The sequence below is a fragment of the Pundamilia nyererei genome, unplaced genomic scaffold (assembly GCF_000239375.1).
Source record: "Pundamilia nyererei isolate P.nyererei 1_Seehausen unplaced genomic scaffold, PunNye1.0 scaffold00249, whole genome shotgun sequence".
Classification (NCBI taxonomy): Eukaryota; Metazoa; Chordata; class Actinopteri; order Cichliformes; family Cichlidae; genus Pundamilia; species Pundamilia nyererei.
In genome coordinates, this window is record NW_005187650.1 from 223,272 (window position 1) to 250,189 (window position 26,918).

The 26,918-nt window shown below is 41.2% G+C and overlaps 1 protein-coding gene across 1 annotated transcript in view; it reads left to right on the forward strand.

The window, feature by feature from the left end:
* The first annotated feature begins 982 nt into the window (after positions 1-982).
* Positions 983-26,918, forward strand: part of flrt1a (fibronectin leucine rich transmembrane protein 1a) — a 42,634-nt gene continuing 16,698 nt past the window's right edge. The window contains exon 1 of the mRNA XM_005749540.1: positions 983-1,396. The gene's annotated coding sequence lies outside the window, so the exon portion shown is untranslated. The remainder of the gene's footprint in view (positions 1,397-26,918) is intronic.

A 26,918-nucleotide genomic window follows, 5' to 3' on the forward strand; every position in this document is an offset into this window, starting at 1 on the left:
CACTGACATAAATTTGATGCGCTGTGAGCACAGGAGTGTGTGATGGCATTGAAAACTATGAAGAGCTGAATTTTTCATTTCTCAAGGTCCTGCTGAATCATTACAGTAATGCAACAGACTGCTGCTCTGCTCTTATGAGAGCCACTGATTTTTGCATACAGGTTTGCCTTTTACGTATAAAAATCTGCCTCCCACAGAATATAAATTAGGGGCGTGAAACAATATTAAAGCTGTGGAAACAGCATACTTTATGTACGTATAATGAAAGGGAAGGTGAGGGCATGCCAAACCTAAACACGCCAGCTGATTCGTGGACAGCTCTGTAGCTGTATTGGTTTTAGATAGAGAACTGAGATGCAAGCAGCTGCTCTGATTTCAGCCTTGCCAGCGAGCTCCACACTACACAGTGCTCACGCAACTCAGTTCCTCCCACAGAGAGCTGTGGTCCACATCACTCTGGGGACTGGAACAGATTTGAGGGCCACTTTAAAAATGTTCTTTGTCAAGGGTTGGACTAACAGTGCCTGGTTGGACAGAATCATTAACTGGCAAACATGCTTCCCAGATCAGAGTGGAGCTCTAATTACAGTATGATCATCTAATCATAGAGAACAAGGAAAGACAAAAAAGGGACCTCCATTAGTTAAAGAGAGAAAGGGAGAATGACTCAGAGCTGCAAGATAGATAGATAGATTTGTGAAATATGCACGGTATGATTCAGTCTCATTCTAATGGCAAATAGAGGAAAAGCGTTCACAAATGTTTCAGCTTGCTCCTCCTTCTCCTTTAATCCTATCCATCCTTTTACGCCTCAGTCTTTCTCTCCTCTGCTCCTCTTCTTCAGTCTCAGTCGGCACATTGGAGTGGATTTCTTTTTTTCTCTCCCTCTTTCAGGAAAAAAATAAAAAAATAAAACAGCGTCTCGGGGGCAATTTATTGAGTGCAAATAGCAGATACAGCTGAGAGCCAGGGTATTTTGGAAAGATGCACGGGTGAGCGGGCACAGACCGGTCCGGTGACTAATTACCATAATAACGCGCACAAGTTCGCCGGCGAGTCAGGCACGTTTTATTTCTCCGTATTTCCATGTAGCCAGTGCCGCAGCGGGGAGATAATCGGGCGGAGGGAGCAGTTACAGAGAGTAGACAGAGGAAGAGAGAGAGAGAGAGGGGAGCTGGCAGCACATGATCACACTGGGTATCCAGTCACTGATCAACTGGAGCGTTCATAATTACGCTGGCGACAACATATGGGAATACAACAAGGCGAGATTGTGGTCACACCTGGTTCTGGAGGACACCGGAGGACCCGTGCGGGGACAGAGGCGGCCAAATCTCGGGGACTTTGCATCAAACAGTCGAGAGAAAAGCGTGGCATCCGAAAGCAGCATCATCCGGTAGGTGAGCCTTGATTGATGTGCGCGGACTGCCAATATGCTTGTCATCATCCGATCTGGAAAAGAGAAAAAGAAATCATCTGTTTTATGGCGCGTTATAGCCCAACAAGTACCTGACACACACACACACACATTTATTTATTTATTTTATTTATTTATTTTTTACTATGCATATATTGGTTTTGTGTTTGTGCCACGGTTCAAGAAGCAATTAGGTCTGTCTGGGAAACAATACAATCGGCTCTTTGCAAATGCCAAACCACTTGATTGAGGATGCAGGTTTCAGTGGATAGCTATACACACACATATATATCTAAGCAGTGGTTTTCGATTCGGAGGCCCCGCTTGGATATATATTCAAACAAAAGGGAAGGCACACCATAAAATCTACGGGGATTAGGTGGTGATTGGCGCACATCTACATGCAAAGAAAAACCAGCTTAGTGAAGCAGACAGGCGTAAGTACATAGCTGAGCTATTTCATATTTACATGTGTAATGTGGATGTGGAGGAACTGTGTGCTTTTTAAATGTGCAACTGAGTCTTGCTGCAAAACAGTCAGTTTACTGAAATCCTGTATACTCCTCAACCCAGCTCCTTGGATGAATCAAGACTGTAAAGTTGGTCAGGTGAGTTGTAAAAGCCCCACCCATTTGCTAAATTTTGACTGACTTGTGTGATAAAGGCTTGCGGACAGAATTGGTGCACATATTCCAAACGCAGCAGCCACTCTCACGCCATGTATGCCGATTAAAATGTCATTAAGTTGGGGGAAAGAGATGGAATCAGCACAAGATGTAACAAACTGAAGCCAACAAGAAGAGAAACAGTTGCTTGTGCATTAATAGTTTTTTTCAACTTACTGCTTTGATGAACAAAAAAAGTGGACAGAATGGGAGAGATTCTAATTTTGCAGGGTCTTTCTACACCATCAGAATATAAATGTCCTGTATTTGCACAGGTTCCAGTCGTCAATAGATTTTTACACATGAATATGCAGAACCTGTGACAAGTCTTTGGGCTCTGAGGCTCACGTGTTTGAGGAACAGTGCTACTGACTGACTCAGTTTCGGACTCTCTCAAAAGAGGGCCGGCATTCCCCTCCCCCAAATGTATCAGATAAACATTTGCTATGCCAGCTTCATGTTTTAAAAATGTTTCTGTATTTGTAAATGGAAATGGAGAGCCGGATATCCACTGGCTCCTGCAAAAAACACTGCCTATCTGTCTGTTGGATTCTCAGATTGCGTTGCGCCAAACTGTGTCTTTAGCAACTCTGAGGAAAACCATTTTCAAGTATTAGTCTCTCTCCATGGAAGGATTTGAGGAGGTTGAGCAACCCCATCTTACTTTGACCAAATTTCGCCTGCAGCTTATTGAATAGCCTAGTGAACTTTACAAGCAACCTTTGACAAAAGTCCACAGAGGGGCACTTGATGAGCAGAAATAGAAAAAAAAGGACACACACGAAAAAGGAACTGCACAGGCCTGAGACATGCCTGCTGCAATAACTTAATCTAACCTGTGCACATGGCACTCGAGCGATAGACAAACAGATGGCATCTCCAAAGGAATTCATCTCGTGAAAGTTGGAAGAGGTATTCCTGGATAGGTTACCCTCTGACTTGCTGGCACCGAAGCTTGCGACTGGCAGTGATGATGGCAGGCATGTTGAATGGCCTCACTGATTACATCGCTCACTCTTGTGACTTCTCCACACCTTTTTTTTTGGTAATTTTTTTAAAGCCTTAAGAATCCACGGTGGTTGCTCCGTAGCTGTGATGCTGATGCTGCACAGCGTTGCTGAATTGATTTGCATTTCCTCATCATACATCAATAGAGGCAAGCAATTGAGATTTGCAATTGCACGATGAGCTCGGGCACAATGCGGCCTTTTCCTGTGCTATTAGATGCCCGGTCATTAACATGGTTATTGAATAGTGCGGCTTTCTAATTCATTCTTTTGTGGACGGTGGAGGAGGCACGATATATTGTAGTACGACTGCTTTGTAGCATGAGAGTCTTTGTGTGATGTTTCCAGTGTGTTATTTGGCGAAGTGATCCTCTGCTACTACAAAACCCAGAGTGGAGCGCAAGGATACAAAAGTTTATTTGGAAGGCACAATACCTTTTATAGCCAGGAGGGTCCAAAGAGTGGCCCACTGTCGCCTGTTGTAACACTGTGAAAACAGTGTATACAGACATTTGTCGGAGCTGCTGTGTTAATTACTTCACTGCATTAAAAGGAAAAAAGATATTTAAGAACAGAATACATTGTAGGATGATTAATGTCTTTGGTGAGATATGTAATAATGTATGGGAGGCCATTCATTATTCCATTTGGCCTCAGGGCTTACTTTCCGTAATGATCAGCTTGCTGTAAGAGTGCCTTACTTGGCAACCTGTGGCAGATCACAAAGTCGTGCTGCTGCTGCCAGTGATAAGCCGGTCCCGAATCATTAGGGCTCATTTCAATTGGCTGTAAATGGAAGGTAACATTACCCACTGACATATGGCTTATTGATGCTATTGAAGTGTGACTGAGCACGCAATCATTTTGTCCTGGTTCCTTACAGGATTTGTTTGACACCAAAATCGTGCAAAAAAGGCAAGAAAATAGTACATAGAAGACTTCAGGTAAAGGGCAGCTGGCCACACGTCTGCAACATCGCAGCTTTAACTGAGACCTTGCTTCTTCTTCTTATATTTGTATTTTGTTTTTACCATCAGAGACAACTCAGTCTCGCTGCAAAGCAACAAAATCACACAGGAGAGATGCAATTCCAGCACATCCTAGCTAGCTGGCCTCAGCTACAGTGCTTCCTGCTCACAGTGGGAATGCACGAACTTCCCGTCCATAAAACATAACAGCACAGCCATTATATTCATGACAGCACAGTCATTATAGGAATGACAGCCTTCCCGCTACCCATTGTTGCCATTAGAGCTGAAAAATTGATGGTTTGCAGTGTATTGGGCAGTAGGTGGAAACCTGTCAGAACACACTGGAGGTGGACTGAAAACCAGGATTAAAACAGCTCATCAAAATAAGTTCAAATTGATTTTGACGGAAAGCACCTATACTCGCTATTGACTCGTGCTGCTAATTGCAAGGTAAGTCATTCCGAGAATCTCACTGTGTTATTTTCAGTGTCATAGTGGTAAAAGAACGCTGATTAGGGACATGCTCGAGTACTAATCGTTATTATTTTTGATGAAACTGAGCGCACTTCAGTTTCTTGCGAGGCCTTAACACGACAAAGCGGTGAGTGTTTGTCATCTGTAGTGTTACAGGCATTGTGGCATCCTTTGTGCTTTCATGCATGCTCTCTTTCAGTAATCAGCGCATTGTTAAAAAACTAGTTTTTCAGCTCCTTTGTAAAGAGTTAAAATATCCATAAGGACATGGTGGTTTAGGGATCCGTCATAGTTAAAATGCATTTTTGCCCCCCCCCCGCTCTAATGAAAGCCGTTGGTGAACCACATGCCATTTGCAGCAGCACGAGCACAAACACAGTCCCTCTCTTCTTCAGGGAACACATTTAGAGGGGAGGAAGGGAAGTAAAGGAGGTGTAGGCAGAGCTTTCTGGAACCAGCGTGGCTTTCAGTGTCAGTACCCTTGCCACAGGCCTGCGCTGAGCTGGACATCCTCTATCTTTGGCCATGACCACAAATTAATTAGTTGTACATTTGCAGGGTAAACAGCACGTTGAACTACTGCTGACAAAACTGAGGTTCATTGGATTAGTGTTAGTCAGCTGGCTGAGAGACAAGAGAAGGACAGCTTCTGACAGGATGTGCCTCTTTCTGCCTCCAGTTTGTGACATCTCCATGTTACAGTTTTAAACATTCATCTATGTTGCATTCATGTCTTAAATTCTTTCACTCAAATGATAAACACCCATTATCTTAATTTTCATGTAAATGAAGGCGTTACCTCACCGTCTTTGTGTGACTTCTTGAGCAGCCATTAGCGTATTTCATTGGAGAAGAGTTGGCAACACCGTCTTTTGTGGATTTACCCAGACATTTATTGTAAACTTCCTGCCATCCTGTGCAGCAGACGCCTGAGTTTTATGAGTGCTATTTATTTGGCAGAGCGCGAACGGCGATATCAGCACATGCACTGCAAACCGAATTCCTTCCAAGGCAAATAAAATATAAAAGGACAGAAAAACATTTCAGATTGTTCACTAATTGTCGTCGATTGTTGTAATGTTGATTGCAAAACAGCTAGCTATACGATATTCTAATGACTCTGTATTAGCCAGTAGAAAATTATAAATGCTTTATTAACAGCTTGCAGTCTTTACTTCTGAAAAAAAGAACAGAAAAGAGATTTTTGTTCAACATCAAGCCTCGCACAATTATGCACAGCAGCTGACGACACCAGCTCTCTATATTGACTCTTTCTGCAAACTGGCATGTAATTGAAATGCCAGCTGAGACGAAATAATTCTTTTCAGGTGCTGTGAAAAAACATTCAAATGTGACATTTTTAAAAATATTTTGGCTCCAAGAATCAAAGTGGAACAACCACAAATGATTACATTCGTGACATAATTCATGGTGGTCTATCCTCACACGAGGGGAACCAGAAATCTCTCCTGTCAAAAAAGGAGTGAAGCCTGCGAGCCAGTTCAGCCAGGTTAACACGCCTCGCTCTCATCACATCAGATTTTGAGCTGCAGAGTTTGCCATCTCTCCATCTGACGTGTCATTGTCAATGCTGCATGCCCTGCACCTCCAACTCCTGTTTCAACCCCTTCACCACCCCAACATCCACCTGCAGGCTCTGAGGGATATTTACTCATAACCTCCCGTTTTCCACGTGATTCACATATTTGCAGGGAGCAGTGAGGTGGGAGCCTTTATTCTGCTGATCTAATCAATCCTTCATTTAAACGTGAGTTGTCTGACTGAAGTGAGAAAAACCCAACGTTTATTTAGGCACACTGAACTAGGGCAAAATGGATTCTCCCAGCTAAACAATGAGAGGAAGATTGCTGTGCTGAACTTCTAAATGGGGATGGAGCTGTCAGGAACGCAACCAAAGTGCTTGTTTTCTTCTTTTTGTCTTAAACCGTCACTAATAGTCCCCCGCCCCTTTGAAGTGGTCAGCCTTTCATGGAGAGTGATGGTGACGTTGAGGAGTTGGGGAGGCTCAATCTCAATACACATTTGAAAAACAAACTAATGAAGACACTTGGAACATGACGGGTGGTGCAGATTGGGTGGGGGACTTGGGAGGGTGGCATAATCCACCACTGCTGTTACTCTTAACAACCAGTCCTTTTGCTAAATGTGGAAAAGGCTTCAGCTCGTCTTCTAAAATGGATTCTAGGTGCAAAAATGAGAAATTGGCAATTTAATGATATCATTAGAAAAGACCAGACAGGAACTGTTCTTCCTCTCCTGCTATGCCTCAGTCTAGTCTTACTGCGTGTGCACTGCATATCTTTTTCTGATTGCATCAGCTGTGTTGGTGATATAACCATTTACTGTGGTTGGAGGCTACACGAACAAAGCTTCCTGCATTAATTTTGTCCATTTCAGTTGTTTGTACATCTACCATTTTCACAGGGAAAAAAAGCCTCTTGATGTTTCGGTCTTTGAAAAAACAGGAAGCAGGTTTAACACGGTGACGTTCAGAACAGTGCTACTTTGGCCGCGCATGCAGAGCGACCAGTTCACGGACAGATGAAAGCTCGGCGCAGATGAAAGCTGCGCGAGGATGTGGGGTCATCACCGCGCTGTCACCGCCCAATAGCTGGCTTTACTTTCGGAATAAGCGATATTCTAGAGTCTCCTGAATTGAATGTCGAATAACAATAGTTGTGGGAACAGACATCAATGGCTTGAAGCTGCTCGTGTGAGCGTACTGAGCTGGAATAAAATCACAATTTGTCGGTCTCAAAAGAGCCTGTGTTGCTCATCCACAGGCAATATTATTTCCTCCTTCATACATTGTATTGCCATGTTGAGAGAGTGAAAAAGCAAATTCTTTCAATTTTCATTCATTCTTCATTTTAGTAACAGGCTCAGGGTACACATGATGAAGGAGATCTAGTGTAGATAAAGTCTGGAAGAAGTAATGAAAAAAAATCCAAACTTCTGCCTGGAAGAAACGCTAGTGAAATGGAAGAAAGGCACACTGATACTGATATCTTATGAACAATATGTAGCTCATAACTGCTGTTAAACAACACAGAGCGCCACTGCTGCACAGGAAAACACTGCTTATGTTAGGATGATGGTGCAGTTTTGTACATGTTCATGCTATCCTAGATTTTTTATAGTGTATCTCAGGCAAAATTGTTGGGATTTGAGGTCTAAGGTGAAGCTCGCATACTGATAATTATTATCTGAGTGAGTGATTTTCAAAGTCGATTTAAAAAGGCTAAGACCTTTCGAGTCTAAAATGCAAAAACAGCAGCCGTTAATGGTGTTTTTCTCAAATACGCTGCGGTGCTAAATGAGACACGAAGTAGGCTTTCTGAGGCCCCAAAGTATTGACACCGCTGAATCCAACGCTAGTCTCTGAATGTATCTTTTAAACCTTCTTGTTTGCTTTAAATAAAAGAAACAAGTATCTTATGAAAAGCCTAAGCTTGTGGGCTTAGTTTTGTTTGTCAGTAATCAAGCTTGATCCCACATCTCCTGACAAAATATACACAAAAAAAAGAAATGGCAGAGCCACCCAAGCTTCAAAAGGCTGCTCAGATGTGAACTATAGAATGAGCAAAAATGAATTAAATATTAAACGTTTCCCATGAGATGAAACATGATTGGCGGGTGAAGCCGCATGTGTCTTGTCCACTCGTGTAACATGAAAGGTTTAAAGAACTCTACTAATCTGTAAATCTGCTGCAGCTGAGCAAAGAATATATGGAACAACTTCACATCAAATCCAGTGTGCTGAGATACAGTGTTTTCCAAAATAACGGCAGACATGCTGCTGACCTTTTTTTTTTTCCTTACAGTAATTTACTCTGTGGCTGTTGATTGATGGCCTCCAAGTCAGAGAGAGCAATCATGACATCAGATTTTATACAGTATGTTTTTAGTGCAGCGGTGCTCCTTTAAGGCTTCACAACAATCTTCATTCATCACACGCAAGTGGAAAACAAGCTTTTGCTAAAACCAAAAAACGCACATACACACACACACACACACACACACACACACAAAAACGGATGCGTCATTTTCCTGCTGTTTACTAGTCGTTGTAGTTTGAGGGAACAACCCATTGCACCCCTCCCTCCACCATTTACTTCCTGTGCTCATGAAGATGAGGCCATCAAGATGAGACCTTTTGCATCCCATTTTTCACTCGCATTGATGAATTTGTATTTCCATCATATTTTGGAACCTGTTTGTCATTGCGCCTGCTTAATTAGAGGAGGAAAAGTGAATCCGAACCCAAAGGGATGACTGTTTTTGTTCTGGCTAAAATGAGCCCTTTTTTCCCCTCCCAAGGAGCTTCTCTTTCTACAGTGGAGCTTTATTTTTCCCCAGTCTGTGCTAATTAGTCGGAGGAGCACTGTAATGAATACTGCAACAGGCGATGGGTAAATGTGTAGTCCTCTGCAAACAAAGCAATTCAAAGTATGCATAAAATACCACGTTGCTGTATACGGTTAATGTCACGGGAAACCCTAGGGTGCACTCATTTGGACTAATGTATTAGGAATCACTGTGTTGTGGCCTGCATATTTAGCAACTTTGCCATCAACATGAAAAATGGTTAGTCATATTTCCCTTCCACATCACGCTCGCCTTCTCGCTCCTTTTTCCTTCAGTGTCGTTTTCTCCTTTTCTCTGTGATGTCGACCCCTCTTGTTTTGAGCTGCTGTGTTTTTTTTTTTGTTATCATCAGAGAGACAAATGAGAAACAAGAAAGAAAGAGAGCCTCGGGGCTCGTGTCCTCACATCATCGCCACCCCCTTTATCTCTCCCTGCACTCCTTCTCCTTCTCTATCCTCCATCTTTCCGTCTTCCTGAGTGACAGCTGGCAGCCAGTAGGGTACAGTGGGCATGCCAAACCAAGTGCAGATATTTGCCAAGTGACTTGAGAAAATACACATTTGAACGTGACTGACTCATGCATGCTGTGGATCCTCCTTTTGCTGCTCTTTTATTTCTTTTCGGATAGCTCAAACAGCGTGTGCGGCGCGCATTACACTCCTCGGCTGCCCACGGATCTTTGTGGTCATTAAAACATGTACGTCCGCAGAAGGCTTGTAAATGAATCCGTTGGGACGGTCTTGAAGCAGAGGCCGCGAAGGCAGCTGCCATAAAATTGAGCTTTGAAAGCGCAGCATGTGGACAAGAAATGATTAAAAAAAACAGTTGCACGTGTATTGATTTTAAAATTTTGAATTTTGTTGGAAACACATATTCATTTGTGATGGAGGAAGACTACTCGCTTAGAATTTGACTCAAATTAAAGAGTAATTGACCTCTAATGCTGTGACTCCTGCACATTTACAGAGCTTCACACTCCAAACAGCACAGCTTCAGCTTAGCCGAGTCTTATATCTTATCACTCAGCATGCCATATGTGACATGCTGAGTTGTAAGTGGTGTTGAAAAACACGAGGAGCTGCCATGAAAAAGGAGGATTATTCTTTAATAATTTTCACAGAATTCCCTAACGGCAGGCTGCTTTCTTTTCATTCCTTTGCCCTAAATGGGAATTGACATTTGGGTCAGGTTCTCTGGGTGATGAAGAGCGAACAGAGGTTCTGAAAATCCAAGATTAGTGTTGCATGGAGGCCTGATTGATGAATTTTACAGCAGTTTATGGAGGTGCACAGGTCAGTGATTGCAAACAGGGAATTACAGGAAAAAAACGATTGCCTACATAGAGAGTACAAGAAAATCAAAGCATACAAGAGAAAGGGAAACACACACGCGGACACTCACACACACACATCGCATGCCCACGGCGAATATCAATCTGTAATCTGGGATTATTCTAGTACAGAAGGAGGGCATTTCCAGCACTTTATACTATGTGGGAATACACAAAATGCACAAAAAAGACAAAAAAAGACAAAACACAAATCTGAACCTTGAGGGATAAAGCAAGACAGACGGTAATGAAAAATCAGTGATACAGAGATTTGTTGTTTTGCTTTGATGGGCGAGACAGACAGATAGAGGGAGAATCCAATTCTGAGCCCCCGAAACAACAGCAACAATAATCCGCTGGAGGCAAGAGACACTTCACAGACGTTTCAGTATACATCTGATTTCTGCACGAACGTTCTATTGGTGCCATTAGCACGAGTTCAACATCCAGCATCATAACACTGATTGCTCCAATAACAGTTGGGACATTTGTATAATTATCCAAACAGACAGGAAGCCTTTACACTACATGGCATTATGTGGCTTTGCAGCGCAGTGAAAGCTGGTGGAAAAGAGGCTGCTTTATGACATATAAAAGAGAGGCTGGTGGCGAATGGTGGAGCAGAACAGGGAGAGACTGCTTGGTAATTAATCAGCATCAATTTTGATAATGTAGAAAGAGCGTAGATCTAATAAAAAAAAAATACACACAGGAACATTTTCTTCCCATTTTGTAAATAACTCAAACTAAAAACTTTGGGGTTTAGCTCAATGGGCAGCCAAAACAAGACTAATTAATCTCATCTAACAGAGAAGAATACATGTTTGCGAGTTCCAGCCTTGATCTTTATTCTCTTCACTTAAATTATATGTAGTTTTTTTGGTCAGTTGTAGCGTGCACTAAAAGCAGAGAGGCTATACTGGTGTAGAATGGTGGCCTGCTAATGCTGCTCCACACTCAAATCATTTAAGTCACACTTGGGTTTCAGTGGTCATTGGGATTCCTTTTTACAAGCCCACTGATCAATCAGTCTCGTAATTCAATCTCCCCCCAGTCAATCGTGTTTATATGAATAATTCACAAACCATCACAGAAAGCTTGGTGAACTGGCTCACAAGTAGGACGCTGCCCTTTAACAGCGGGGAGACGTGAATGCAATAAGTCCAAAGGAAAACCAGATAACATGAAAATGCCCGTCTAGCTGGGTGCTGCTGTGGGTTTGAACTTTCACCTCTGTGAATTTTATGGATGAAAAGCTGTTTCCTCTCAGCTTTCTAAACTTTCAAGCGTAAATGCTCACAGAGCCCGAGTGTTGCCCACACTCCGCCGCTGTAGCTCTGCTGTGGAGTTTCAAAATAAAGGCAACCTTTTGATTACAGTCTGTGAAATCGAACTATTAAAGTTCTCAAATTGTTCCTGAGTTTTTACCTGTAAAAATCATTATCAATTTTTATTTATTTATATATTGATAGTTGTTTGTATTTGTTTTTTTCTTCTTCACCATTTTTGATTCATTGATGTGCAAAATTATAAAAGATTCTGTGCAACGCGACATGGACACGTTTGAGATTTGAGTCGCTCATGCAACTCTAAAGTGACGCTCACGATTCAGATGAATTGTCTGCATTCTCGAGTTCCTATAAATATTAAATATAACCTCTTAAAAAGTGCTCGTTGTCATTTTTAGTATTCAGTTTTAGTGTATGGAGAAATTAAGCCAGATTTTCAGGGGCTTTGTGTTAAACACACAAAATTAGGGCAGGAAGATAATTAAAAGAGGAGGAGGATTAGTTGGATAAAATTATATTTAAATATAGAATAATAAGCCTCTGTAATGGTGCTGTAACTTGATTGTACAACAGTAGTACGAGTTGGCGCAGTGCATTTAGCGGTTTAATATATCACATTGCATGTAATTACTGGGACTGGTGTATTATAAAAGTCAGAGTTTCACAATTTCATCTCTTTAACATGACAAATGACAAATGCATTACATCACTGGGCTGTATTACGTATATTTTTTACATGATAAACTACCACATTTGCAAGTGCAAATTTATGCCAATAGCTTTGTTTCCCCCAGTTTCCTGTTTCAGATTAATGCCTCTCATTTAGCTCTTGCATGCAGCCAGCCTATGCCAGTCACATGCAGCATCCGTCTGTTCTATACTTTGCGGCACAAATGCAGAATCAGAGCCTGTTGCACCGCCCACACTAGGTCAGATTACAGCGACACATCAGTCGCTCGCGGTGTGGACGCACTGTCAGAGTGCAATAACTGCCAGCCCACACAGACGGTGCCCAGATGGACAGGTTTACTGTTTCTGATTTCCTTCCCTCCTCCTGCCACTGAACAGTCCTCTCCCTCTGCTTCAGGCTTTGTGCTTTGTGAAATGAAGTGCGATGATCAATTGCGCTGAAAATTTCTCAGAAGGTTTAAAATGGAGTTCCGTGGCCCCGGCCTGCCTGCTGAATTTTTTAACTTGTGCACTGTGCACAAAGACAAATGACTACCCTTTATGGAACTGCCTTAAGCAGTCTGATTATTATACTGTAGGAGTTTAATATTAAAGAGGAGAGTTGTTAAATATACAAAAACATAACATTTTGTGATTTATGATCTTTGTGGTAAATTTGATCATATCTTTTTTATGAAACTATCTGGTTTCTCTGGGTTTTTTTTTAAACTAATAAAACAGAAGTCCTATGCATGTATTTTAACAGCGTCACAGTTGGTCATGTGGCCATGGATTTCTTCCAGTACACACACTTTCTGAGAATAAAGGAATTGGATTGGAGATTAAAAAATACCAGGAAAACATAAACTTTCTTGACATTTAGGTTATTGGTTTTGTGACTGCAGAGAAGGTTTATGGCAGGGAGCTTTCTCAGAGGCCAAAAGAAGACAAAGAAAGCTAATCTCACTTAGAAGGGTAAAATCAGCTATATACCTAATGAAGTATTATACTGGGGTCAATGAGGCAGAGGCACTGCAGTGAGCACACACAGCGTGCATGCATGTGTGTATGCACAGTTTGTGTGAGTGCGCTTTGTTATATGAGTGGGGGTTTGTTTGTCAGGGGGTTGCAGTGATAATGTTGGCATCATCAAGACGTGAAGTCTTTCAAGGGAGATTGAGCAACGTTAGGGTGTAAGGGCGAGAGAGAGTAACGTCTACTTCCAGGACTTTCCACACAGTAGAACTAACAGCAGCTCTGGGAGGCTGTATTTATGCACTTGGAGCTAACAAAGCTGGACTTTTAATCAAAGTTATTACAATTCCTCCTCAGGGAAACAGGAATACATGTATGCGAAAAAACATTGTTAGGGGGCTCTTTTTGCTCACTTTTGCTTGAGTTGTGACAATAAACGCTTTGCACTTTACCCCGCCACGTTCTCGTCCTTTCACGTGGTGTGCTTATCTTTACTGCTCAAATGTTGTGGACCGCTCTGCCAGTTTTTGTATTATCGCAAACCACACAAACAGAATTTGGGTAAACGTTGTGCGATCGTGTGTGAAAATGAACATTTAATCCCCCCCCCCCCCCCCCCCCCCCAATCTGGCCCTCTGCTGACATTTTAAATACTTATGCAATGCAAGTAACATAAATTATACGATGACAGTATTTGAAAACTGCAATGATATTTATACTATATATATAGTGAGCAACGTACAAATGTAGACTAATCTTATACAGTAATGTGTTCATGTGTTTTTTACCTCAAGAGTTAGTGGAGACCAAAAAGGAGGTAGCGTACATATTGGGCTTTAAATAGGATCCTAGATAAATAATTGAGTTGAACTGCAACTTGCATGTTTTTGCTATATCAGCTTTCAGGTGATAATATATTATGTTGGGTTTACAGCGTGTTTGTGCCTGAAGTGAAGAGAAAGAGGCCCGAGTGCCGTTTTTAGCTCGTCAGGTTGAAGGACACATGGGCTCATGCAACAGCAAAGGCATCCACTGATTGTCCGTCCTTCTACAATTCAAAAGGATTGCTACAGGATTGGTCCGAGTTTAATCAAACTTCATCAATGATTACCTAATGGGTCCTAACCCAAACTGTTCTCAAGGCTTTACAGGCACTTTTCCATTTTCTCTGCGTAGCCTTCATGCTCATTACTTCCACTTTCTCCAATTCCTCCTCCTCATGTACTGAACAGTATTCAATTTAGATCATTTAGAAAAGCTAACACAAGATTCTCAATGCGTGAGACCAACCTGCACAAAAACATAAAGAACTTCCAAATGATGTGATACCTTGAAATACCTTGTAACCTATTAGATCAATCAGGATTTTAATTTTCATGATAATGGAGGGAGTGGCTCCTACATTAGAAAGGTGTGCCGTAATCACCATTATGGTAACATCAGTAATACTGTTGAAGTGTTTATTCTCTTTAATGCTTTTTTGGGGCCATTGTTACTACTGACCATGTAGTCATAATCCTCCTGAACTCAAGCAAGATTCATTTGTCCTGGATATGACTGTTTTTAAGTCTCATTAGCCTGTGCAACACAGCCGACCAATGACAAGAGAGATCATCACTTTTTCTGTACTTCACATATTACCATAACCTGAGAACAATGAGCAAACTGTAATTTTCATACCAAAAAAAACAGGTTAATACAAACCACTTCATAGAAAATGGACATCAACATAGTGAATTCATTGAACTACAGTCTGATTTTCAATTACTTCTATTAACAGTCAGAGTTGCAGAATTGTCTGGAGAGTTCAGGTTATGCAGAACATCAGTATAAAACATTAAGCATGAATTAGATGGGTGTGTTTTCTATTTGGTATACTGTACCTGTTCTTAGACTGATGGCTTAAATTTCAGCCTGCTGTAATCTATAGTTTAACAGTACAGTCATATTTGAATTGTTCACATTAAATTTATTTGCTTTAAGCAAAAGAAAAGTGAATGTTTTATAACTATTACTGTAAACGAGCACGATTAGCAGTTCAGTAATTTAAAAACGTATTGCTCAAGTAAGATGTCTTGATGAGGACGTGTGCAATTAGTTCTGTAAAATGTGGTCAGTGTAATGTCCAGATACAAGTCAAGGTTGAGCTGCTCTATGGGCCCAAGTCAAGGGCGTGTGGTTTGAGAGATGACAGCTATATTTTCCCCACCAGGACAATAAATGTCATCAGTCCTAAAAATATGGCAGCAGCAGTGCTGTGGTCAAAGGTCAAAATGGACAGAGTTCAAAAATAGAGTTTTTCCCGAAATTTAATGATAGCCATGGATGCCAGCAGGTTCACTGACAGAGATAAAAACCTGGTTGACCTCCCAAAAGCCACATGGAGAAATATGAAATTTTGTGGCTTCAGTCACCGCCACAGCAGCTGCTGATGTCATTCAAATCTGAATGCATTGAGTTTCAATACACTGCAGATTATGCCATCAGAGTTTCGGTCTCCCCTCAGTCAAAGATTGTCCCAGGTAACTAGTAGATGTAAGTTCAGTCAGTTAGTTAGTCAGTTTATCATATTCATTTAATCTTAGAAAATGTATTCTTTGGTGCTGGACTTTGAGTCTTTGACTGAGAGAGAATGCGTGAAGAGACATTGTTAAACTCAATAAAAATTTGTAATCGCTAAATATAATATAAGAGGTTATTTAAAAAAATAAATATGAAAGTGCACACATGTAGCAAGACAGCTGCTAATGACAACAACTAAAGCAGCCTTGATTGTAAATTAGGGGGAAAATACCAGTTCTGACAGTAACACTGTTTCTGTGTCAGGAGTGAATAAATAATGTTGTGAATAATTATGTAAACAACTGTCCTCTTTATACAGGTTTCCACACTCCATCCACCTTCTTATATGGCTGTTTGGGGTGCAGTAAAGAAACAAAACACAGTAAATGAAGTTAAAGATGATTTAGTCTCATGAGCCGGCGAGACGATTTCCTATCTAACGCTAGAATGAGCAGTCATGCTAACAGGAGGCTCCTTACATGTTTCAAATAATAAGCCATGTTTGAGGCTGACAAATGCTAATTGAGTGTTTGCCTGTTTGTCTCTCAAAATGATCCCACACTTTGATTTTCCTGCCTGGCATACATTATTATTACACTGCCAGGACCAGCTGTGTGAATAATAATATCTTCCTGTGACTCACTGACCGAGGAAAACATTTCGAAGATGTTTCTGATCAACCGATGCCTAGATGACTGTGACGGTTAAGCAAACAATTATAAAAAACGTCCAATATAACAAATGGGTATTTCGAATTTTCCAAAACAGTTTAGTTTTTTTTGGCTCCTAACAATCTGGGTATCTGGGACCATGTGAGGATACAATAGAGGCTTTTTTCCCATTAAGAACAGAGGAAGCCTCACGAAAGAGGAGGAAACTATGCCTTCTGCCTCTCACCATGTACTGCCAAGTCCTTCTGTATCATTTTATGCTTGATTTTCTTTTCCTATTACCTCATGAACAGACAGTATGGCGGCCCATGGGATATGTCAACATGCAGAGCCATTAAAATATTAGACCTCGTTTATTATTAACTCTGTAGCGTACACAACTGGCAGCAACCTTTTAATATTCATACAGCTTGACTGTTCCCTAATGATGCTAAGAGGACCGAGCGGGATCAGATTAATGCAGGCACACACACACATGCATGCACACATGCAGGCGGACTATGACAATCGGGTACATAATTGGACATATAGCTTTTAATAATCAGTTCACTTATCTAGGTGTAACTAATGGAAATGCACACATGAAGGATCTTTAGAGCTGAAGATGTTCGGTGCAGCACTGTGGTCAGATTGACGTGGCCCGTTAGATTAGATCAGCTTGAGCTATTTCTGTCTTTTTTTGGGTCCAAACTCGCTGCAGGGAGGAGAGGTTGGAACACTGTCCGCTCGGCTGAGTGGTCGAGTGAAGGCGACCCGTCACGCACACAGAAAAGACTTTTTAGAACAAACATTTTTTTTAGTTGGGGGGAGTTAAAGCTTTCAGTGAACTGCACCTCATCTGAGCTGCACGCCTCCAAACAGAGAGAATAAGCTGGTATATTGGTCAATGCTACAAGGACCGAGAAACGTTAATAATGCAGTTTGGACAGCGATATCGCGATCTCTTGCTTTCTCGGGGAGTTGTAAATTTGTCGTTAAAAAGCAAGAACAACAAAACCAGAATTATCCAGACGTGAGTCATCTGCAAGATTGGTCTATGTTTTCTGGATGCCCTTTGTCCCTCTCTATTCTTATCCTGCCTAATTTCCTCTCTGTCTCACACGTTCTTTTTTTTGTCCCCCAGCATGTTGACCTTGTCCCCTATTTCACCTTGTTCGATCGGGAGATACTCCACAAAGTAGTGTGTGTGACTGTGTGAGAGTGTCTGTGTGAGAGGAGGGCCAAAGAAGAAACACAGTGGTGAGAGAGAGAGCAGTGAAGAGAGAAGGAGGAAGAGAGAGAGCAGTGAGGTGTCCAGCACTTAAATTGCCTGTTTATTTCCAGTCATTGCATCAATTACACTGATACAGCTTAAAAATGGGCCCCTGTGTTTGTGTGTATGGGTGAGATGGGGGGTGGAATAGAAAAACAATTAGGAATGATAGATATGGAGATTTTTTTATGCTGTAGTATGCAGTTTTATGCTTTGTGCGAGTCACAGAAACACACAAGGGGACAGAGAAAAGAATTTATGTTCTGTTACCAGGCAGTAAAGGAGTGGAAACTACATTTCACTTGTGATCTGTTTGACATCTAATTGCATGCGCGTGAAGAGGGCTGCCTGGGTGTGTCTGCATGTGTGTGTTATGTGGGGTCAGCCTGTGGCTGCCCTGAGATCGGGTGCGTGATCATCTGCTCTCTGGAGAAGAGGGGCGTGCCTGTGACAGGCTGCAGTGATTAGTGGAGCTCAGCGGGCAGAATATGTCAGACTCAGCCGACTCCATGAACCATTTCGGCCTGCAACTCTGCAATTTGTCTCCCACTTTGCATCATATAACAGCCTCAATGTGGCTGCTGCATGCGCGTTTGAAACGCTCCCGATTGTCTCGCCTTGCATTTCTTTTTGGGCCTCCTGTGGCGAGGTCGATTTGAAGCACTGATTGGTGAGATGCTACCAAATTACGTTTGCACGATAAGGCTTTTTTTCACAGGAAGGAAACATAATGATTTGAATACACTACAATTACAGCTTACTTTAGCTAATATGAGAGTAAATATTGTTTGAAGTCAACGCTTGTTAAGGAAAAAAAAACTTCTCAGGTTTGGCTCCTCCAGCAAAGATATTATGAAGAACAAAAATGAATTCAATTAGTGAAACTGAACAAGATTACAAACTACACTTTAACTGTTTATGCCTTTGAATAAAGTACTTACAGCACCCACTTATTCTATGATAGGCCAAAGATCACTCAGACAGACACGTGCGGTTATATAAGATTCACACTCTGAAAGCAACCCACATTAACTCTTATATTTCTTATGCTTTGGTTTTCCTCTCAATCTAATTTTCATACGTGAACATGATTTACTGCATTTGAACTTGTTGACTGCTGCAGCACATTATTGTGTAAATATCCCTGAAATGTTGCCTCAGTCTGTTTAGCTGCTGGTTTGTCCCTCTCTGTAAGTTACTATTTAAATATTACATATTGGAAAGTAATTTGATTCATTAGTAGCTCACTGGAAAACTTCTCAACACTTTTCTTTATTGCTCACATCAGATCTGTTAGCTGTCTTTAAAAATCTCAAGCCCTGCAGCCCTTGTACTTGTAGAGCTCTCGTGGCTCTCTTCCACAGCATGTCTTTCATCCTGTCTTCCTTCTCTCACCACAACCGGTCGCAGCAGATGGCCCCGCCCCTCCCTGAGCCTGGTTTTGCCGGAGGTGTCTTCCTGTTAAAAGGGAGTTTTTCCTTTCCACTGTCGCCAAAGCGCTTACTCATAGGAGGTCATTAGATTGTTGAGTTTTTTCAATATAAAGCGCTTTGAGACGACTGTTGTTGTGATTTGGCGCTATATAAATAAAATTGAATTGAATTGAATTTTAGAGTAGTGTACAGTGTGGTTTATGAAGCTTGCATGTGTTGCTACTGGACATTAACGTTGCAAAACAATGCTTATTTACAGATCCAGTAGTTAATGAGCAACATTAGCATTCATCTGCTGTGATGTTTTTATCTAAAAACTGAAAGTTCATTATTGCCTTTTTTTTAAAATCATCATTATTTTTTAAACTATTTATAGTCTCTAACAACTCTTGGGGGAGTTGGTAGTTTGCAGCAATTACGACAGCATGTTTACCTGGCAATACTTAACTTCTGTTTGATGTTTAGCAGACAGTGTTTTTAGAGCTTTTTCTCAAGAAATACCTGATGCACCCACCAGCTGTTTAAACCTTTTTATTTGTGAGGGGCAGCCAGTCACAAGAGAGCTGCCTTTAATGGGATAGAGTACCTAAAACTACTTGTTTCAGATTGAGAGACTGCACCAATGCCCAGAATAGGATAAATAAGGACTATTTGAACTGCAAATCATGCAAAGCTATCCTACTAGAGTCCAAGAATAAAAACAGCAGGGAATGAGCTTAACAGGTCCTCTTTAAAGCTCTCTGAATCCAAGGGGATCTGCAGACTTGAGGTGCCAATTTTCTGCAGGTTCCTCACCCAGCCTATTTCTGTCACATTGTTTTCAGATTTTCATTTGAGAAGAATCAACAACTGCGCAATGATGCGCTAATGAAAATAATTATTACACTCACCACTGCTGAAGGAGCTATCAGATTTCCCGCATAGGAAATGTCAAAGTAAATCCATGTATTAGGAGGAACTACTTTTAATCAGCCTCTGAACAGCCAATCATACCGGCCTGGCTCATTACTGTCAAAAGCAGAGAGCATGAAAAACATGGATGGCAGATTTAGTGGCCTGCCCTCATCTCTCTGGGATGCATACACAGTTTTTATGGGAAGGGAAACAATTCATCACAGGGCAGTTCATCAGTGGATAACTTTTAATTAATGTTCAAACGCGCGGACCTTTAAAACGCCACCCTCAGCTCACTCCTCTCGAGTTGTCTGCTCCGTTTGTTTCCTTCCCCTTAAATCTACACCTGTTCTTCTTCTTTTTCCCTCCTTGCCCTCAAAGTGTGATTGGTCTATTTACTCATCCGCTTTCACTCCAACACTGCCCCACTCTATTTTCACAGTTTCTCTTTTCCTCTCCACTCTATATTCCCTCCATGTTTACATTAGTTTCACTGGCAAGTCCTCGCAGCTCGCTCCCTGCCAATGTTTGTGTTTTGGTGAATGCTGCCCCCTATTTCCAGCATTTTATCATCTTAATTTCCCTTCAAACCAGCTCATTTATTTCCTTATATCCGTTTTTCTCTTTTTTTTTTCTTTTTGTCCTTGTCCACCCCCACTCTTCTGCCCTGAATTAGCAGCATCAAGGCTGAGAATTAAAAGAAATGGCCGATCAGAGAGTGCAGTGGAAGAGGAAGCTATTGGAAAGGCTCAAAATGGAACCCACACAAGCAAATTGGAGAGTCGTAGCGGGCCTTGATGTAGAAAAGTCCACATAATAAGGGGGAAGAAAAAGAAAAAAACAGTCCGACAGATTGATTCTGAATGAAATTAAAGAGGACGAGGGGGAGAATGAGATCGAGTAAATTGAGCATTACATACTGCATTACAGTGTCTCTTAATTAACCGTGTAAAAGCTTTCTTATTAGGACTGATGCACTCCTCAGTTAACGAGGAAAGAGAGAATGCTCTTTTAGTTGTCACTGAGAGCCTGCAGGGAAGAAGTGAAACAATGCCACACCAAATGAGCGAAAAACAACTTCAAGATAATGATAAAGAAATCTTGCTGTAGTATGTTTTGTCTCAATTATCTGTCATCTTCGTCATCCCGGTCCACGCTGCTCTCCACCCCCTTCCCCGTCAGTGAATACACATTATGTGCAGCCGCGTTAAAAGTCTGATCACATCGCTGGGTATCTGTGTGAGAGCGAAGTGTGTATGTGTGTGAGTGTGTGAAATCACTTCAACTTCAGGTTCTGCACATTTGCTGTCTATCACCACCGAACCACTGCGAGGCAGAAGCAATTTCAAACAAATACACACGCTCATTTGAATCATTTATTTTTATCCCTGTGACAGGATGGACGCACTATAGCAACAGAGATAAAAAACAAACCCTAACTTCAACACAGGCACTGATTTGTAAGCAAATCTAGTGATAATAAGACTAGACGTCGGCTTCCAGAGCATGAAATGAGATTGCAACGTTTAATAATTTGTTCAATGTAGTTATTTGCTTTCTTTCTCTTAATGACAGTTGTAATAATCTCACATCTGTGTTTTAAAAAGAAAAAAATGAAGCTTTAATTTCTTTTTGAATTATGCTCCTAAATGAATATTTGAGCATGATGTGTGTTTCTTATCTTTTATAAGACAATGCTAGAGAAACACCGTATGTTAACGCTTCACACATCAGAGCTGGACTAGCAGCCCGCTACAGTGTACAACGTGAATTATTGTGTTTTTTTTTAGTAATGTTACATTTTAGTTTACGAAAGCATGTTTTGAAGCTTAAGTTGTAGTGCACTGCCTCTCACCATGCTATGCTTTTGGAGCCAGAAATGATCATACTTTGATTAGGGAGAGGAGAGCTCAATTATCAACCAATGCCTACAAGCTACACCTCAAGACTTGGTGCAAGAAAACACGAGAACTTTGCTCATCAAAACTAGAGTTTAGGCTTCCTTGATGGTGTCTCAGTATATTTAACTTTTTTAGTGCTCAAAATTACACCAAAACCACAAACACAGTCGAGGTGTCGTGTTCTTTGACTTGACTTAGCCTAGTCTAGCCTAGCTGAGCAGATACTTTCTGGGCCGCATCCATGTGTCAGTTAGTGTGGCCCCACCCAGTCACGATAACCTTATAAATAATAAAAATCTAAGAGAATATGAGAATGTATGATGTTTATTAAGCTACAGCTGGTAAAAAGTTAACTTAGCATAAAGCACAGAAATAGAACAATTTCTAACCTCGCTAGGCTAACGAAGCCTGTGCGCATAAACTTAAAACTGTCCTTCAAACGTCTTATATTATATTATTATATATTATTGGCTAGCTTAACAATGGAAATCAGTGAGCTTTAGAAGTTCTGGTAGAACGACGTTGTTACCTTTGGAAAGAACCGTGAATCTTTCTTCATGTTGCTTCTATTCAATATGTTGATGGTCACATGTAGCACTAAGTCATAAGGGGTTTTGAGCTACAGTACGATTTAGAAACCAAGCAAAAAATAGTTTCCTAAAATGTTGGAATATTGCTTTATTTAATTTCATTAGCATAATTTGTTTGGATTAAATCAAATAGAACAAACTACAATGGAATCAGTAGAAAAGTTAAACTATACATTTTAATCATGTTTTATGTTCACTGTTTGATTCCTCTGGCTCCTTATTTGAGAATGGTCCAAAAGTAGTTCTTTGAGATAAGTAGAGGTGAGCAATATAAAATAAATAGGAAGACCCAAGGACTGCATTTCCAAACGGTGCAACCTGCAAACAGTATATTACAGATTTTTATTACAGTAATGAAAAACAAGCCCAAGTATATGTTGGATTTTACTTTGACATCTATGGTGCAGTTCTTTTCAGATTGCTCAGCCAGATCGAAGCTGCAGCAGTCCAGATGGGAGACAAAGAGTGTTTGTACAAGCAATTGGGCCTGAGTCAGCAAATTTTACACTGGGCAAATCTGCAATAGCAGCTGTAGCAGTTGGTTGTCTAAGATCAAACTGAACATTGGTCTGGGATGGAGCAACTGCACCGGTGTCATCGTGATTGACGGCTCTTGTTAAGAGCAGGATTTCTGAGGGGGGAACAGCAGCTCAGGCTTGCTCAAGGTCAATCGGGAGGTGTCTGGCAGGAATCCAATTGGAGATTTCAGCTTGAAAATTGGAGATATGCAACCCAACCTGTGTGTCAGAGCTGGGACTCAAAAGGTCAGTTAAGTGTCATACCAATGATAGGAGGAATGACAAGATGTGGTGACAGTGCCAAGAGGTTTAGTGCAGGAGGATGGTTTATCTGTGTCAGGCCTCCTTGGAGAGCAGGATGCACACTCTTATGGGATACCTGTAACAGTGTTTGCTAAAAGCTTAGGAAAAAATGGATATAAACCTGGCCTTCCCCGTTTTGAACAATAAATCTTGCTTTCTGTAAATTTGATAAAAGCTTTAAAGACTCGACTAAGACCTGTCTCAATTTTCCTTTTCTTAAAAAAAAAAAGACTTCTAAATTGAACAAATTAACTTTATTGTCTGTGCTGCTGCACAATTTCTGCTGGAGTCGTGTCTCCCAGCAATAAATCACAACAGTTATTATGATTAAACGATTGCTGTCCTCATGAGTTCATTTGTAGCTGTCAAATGTTGGTTACGTTCTGTGATGTAAGCTGAACAAGCCTCTGCGTGTCCGTTTGATTTGACTCTGTAGGCACCGGTGCCACCTGGCATGGAAGGTTGTTAGTTTTCAGCCAAACCATATAATAATGATATACTGGAATTAAGTCATCCTTGTGTCCTTGTCTTGTCTCGTGTGTATTACTTTCCCTGGAACACTCTCTCACAGTCTGTTCTCTAAACCTAAAACAGAATTATGGATTCGATCAACTGGTCTCTGAATGCTATTGACCCCTTTTCTCAACGAGAGAGCCCGAGTGCCCTGGAGGGACTTTCCCTGCCAGATACATGATGGACGGGTGGCAGAAATGGAGGGTCTTGTGCCTGGCGGAACTGTCGATCGAGGACGCTGCAGACATCTACCTATTCGGAACAATGATAACAGGGTTCCTGCTGATCGGAGCTGGCTTGGCCCTGGCTTATCGGAGAATTAAGAAAGCGGAACCGACTGTTCAAACCCCCCCAAGGCTGCCCGCTGGGATTGAAACGATGGGACGAGGCGTGACTTCTCAGAATGGGCTCACTGAGTGCAGCATGGTTAAGACCTTGGATGAGCTTACAGCTGCCGTGAATACTCAGAATAACACCTCTGAGCATATATTGGGTTACATCAAGGAGAGGTCTGCTCAGAATAACACCTCTGAGCGAAAGTTGGATTACATTGTGGAACAGCTCACTGCAGTCGTGAGTTCTCAGAATCGGCTCTCTGAGCACAAGAATGACAACACCACGGAGCGCAAGTTTGATAACATCATGGAGAAGCTCGCGGTTCTCCAACGGGAGATTGAGAGACCAGTGTCGGAGTGTTAAAGAACAGCTTTGAAATTCTCATGAGCTGCTTGCATAAAAGAAAAATCAGCAACATCAACATCATAATGCGGATATCCCCTCGGCGTCAGCTGTGGGCTCAAGGCTGGAGCCGAACAAAAACTCCCTGATAACGACTGTGTGTTGACTGTTCTTCCCACTCTATGGAAGGCCACCTGGGTGGGCTGGTAGACTGTTTACTTAGCCTGATAGGGTGAAGGACACTGTCTCAGCTGAACTATGGACACGCACACACATACATTTACACTGATAAGCACTCACACATCCCCCTTCCCCTCCCTTCCAATGCCTTCGATGCTTGTCGCCTCCTGGGAACACGAGGCGGGTCTGGGCCCGTGCTGGAGAGTCAGCGCAGTGGCAGGATGGCTGCTGTGTTGCCTGGGATTACTCCTCACCCCCTACCCAACCCTGTTGCTGGTCACGTGCTCTATAATGTTGTACTGTGGACATTTATGTGCAGAGGAGTTTTTTTGTTTCCTGTTCTCATGCTGTTTCTAAGTTTCTTTTTTTCCTCTTGTACTTTCCCATTGTAGTGTACATTTCAGTGTTTTTTCTGTAATGCAACCGTTCTCTGACTTTTATCCCCATGTGATGTCTGTGTTGTGTGTGTAAGGTCGGGGGGCGGGTTCATTCCACTGCAGGGCAACCTGCCACTGCATGTGGCAAATAAAATTTGAACTTGTACTTGAACTTGAACTAGTTCAGGTATACTGTCTGCCCTGCATGTTAGATATCTGGCATCTAACAATCTGCCATCTGGTTTGTTTCTAGCTCAGCGGTAAGATTATATTTCTATACATTTAATTTGTGCCTCGGATCTGTGCGACATATTTATCTGTATCAGAGGTATTCAAACTGGGAGGGTGCAGCAGAGCCACAGAGAGAAGCAGAAGGAGGAGGGGAGGACTCGTGTAATTGTAAAATCTTCCTGTTTAGTCTTACTAATAGAGTTATTATAGTTTTGTATTCTCAAATTATTTTTATTTTATTTTGTTTTGAATTATTTTAGTTTCCGTTAATTTCCTGAGTGGGTTTGCTAGTTTCAGTTTAGTTTTCATTGCTTGAAAATGTTTAGTTTTTGTTTAGTTTTTATTAGTTTCAGTGTTAGTTTAAGACTTTATAATTGCTATTGTATGAAGGGCATGTGTCAGAGGCAAGATTTAGGAAAATCAGCATGAATATTACAATATAAACACAACTCTTTGAAAGAGGTTGACTCACAGTTTTGTAGACATCCAAAGCCTCAATAAACACATCTCATCAGCCAGTTTGTGATAACAAATTTCACCAAATTAACAAATACCAAAAATAATTCCTCTATATGTTTTTCTCACAAAATCATTTCAGTTAGTTTAAATTTTCTAAAAAGTTCTAATTTTGATTTTTTTTTATTAACTAAAGTGTTGTTGTTGTTGTTTTTTATATCTAGCTTAATTTTTTTAGTTTAGTTTTAGTTAACTATGTTAACCTTGGTTATTGACAGGTAAAATATTTTATTATGGTTGACCTGTTCTTGTTCTAATGTGCAAAATCATTAACATAATAGAAACTGCATAATTGGACAAAATAGCTGGGATACCGTTGTAGTGTCGATGCAGCACAGTTGTAACAGCTGTTGTTATTTCTTCATGTGTTTTTCCTCATCTATCTTCCCTCTTCTTTACCAGCCAGAGAAAGACTGCTAACAGATTACAAGAATGCCCAGCTTTTAGTTTTTTGGCAAAAAGTGGGCAAAAAGTAGTTAAACAAACTAAAAATATTAGATTCATATTTTCACTTATCTTTAGAAAGATGGCAAAGATTTTAGTCCCTCTTTTGTTAACAGCACGAGCATGTCTGTGCTTAATGATACAAAAGATTAGGGTCTAATGATGATGCCACTTGTACAATTCTACCAGACACAACAAAACTGAGAATGTATAAGAAATGAAAGAGCATGTGGCATTGCAGTGTGGCCAAATTTAGCCTGGCATCAGTATCAGTTGGGGTTGTAGCAGTGACTGTGACACACAGCTCACAGAACCAATTAAGACACTTGGAAGCTAAAACTCCCACTAGCTTTAATTATTGTCAAAATCAGTCTCTCATAAGTCACAACTTACTGAAATTCTAACACAAAGAGAAGAAACACATTTTCAGATCGTGTCACTCGGTTGACCGTTACAAATGAGCATGCTTAAATCTGCTTCAAAATCACAGAAATCGATCTTTCACATAACTCCGAAACACTTTAAGATTTTTATTCTCCAGTTTTGATCAAAGTTAGAACCCTCTGACTTACATAACAGTCATTTGCCGACTTGTAAACCCAATTACAAGCAGCAACTTCTATATTCTACCACAAATCCCAACGCTTGGTTGATATTTATTGAAAAGTA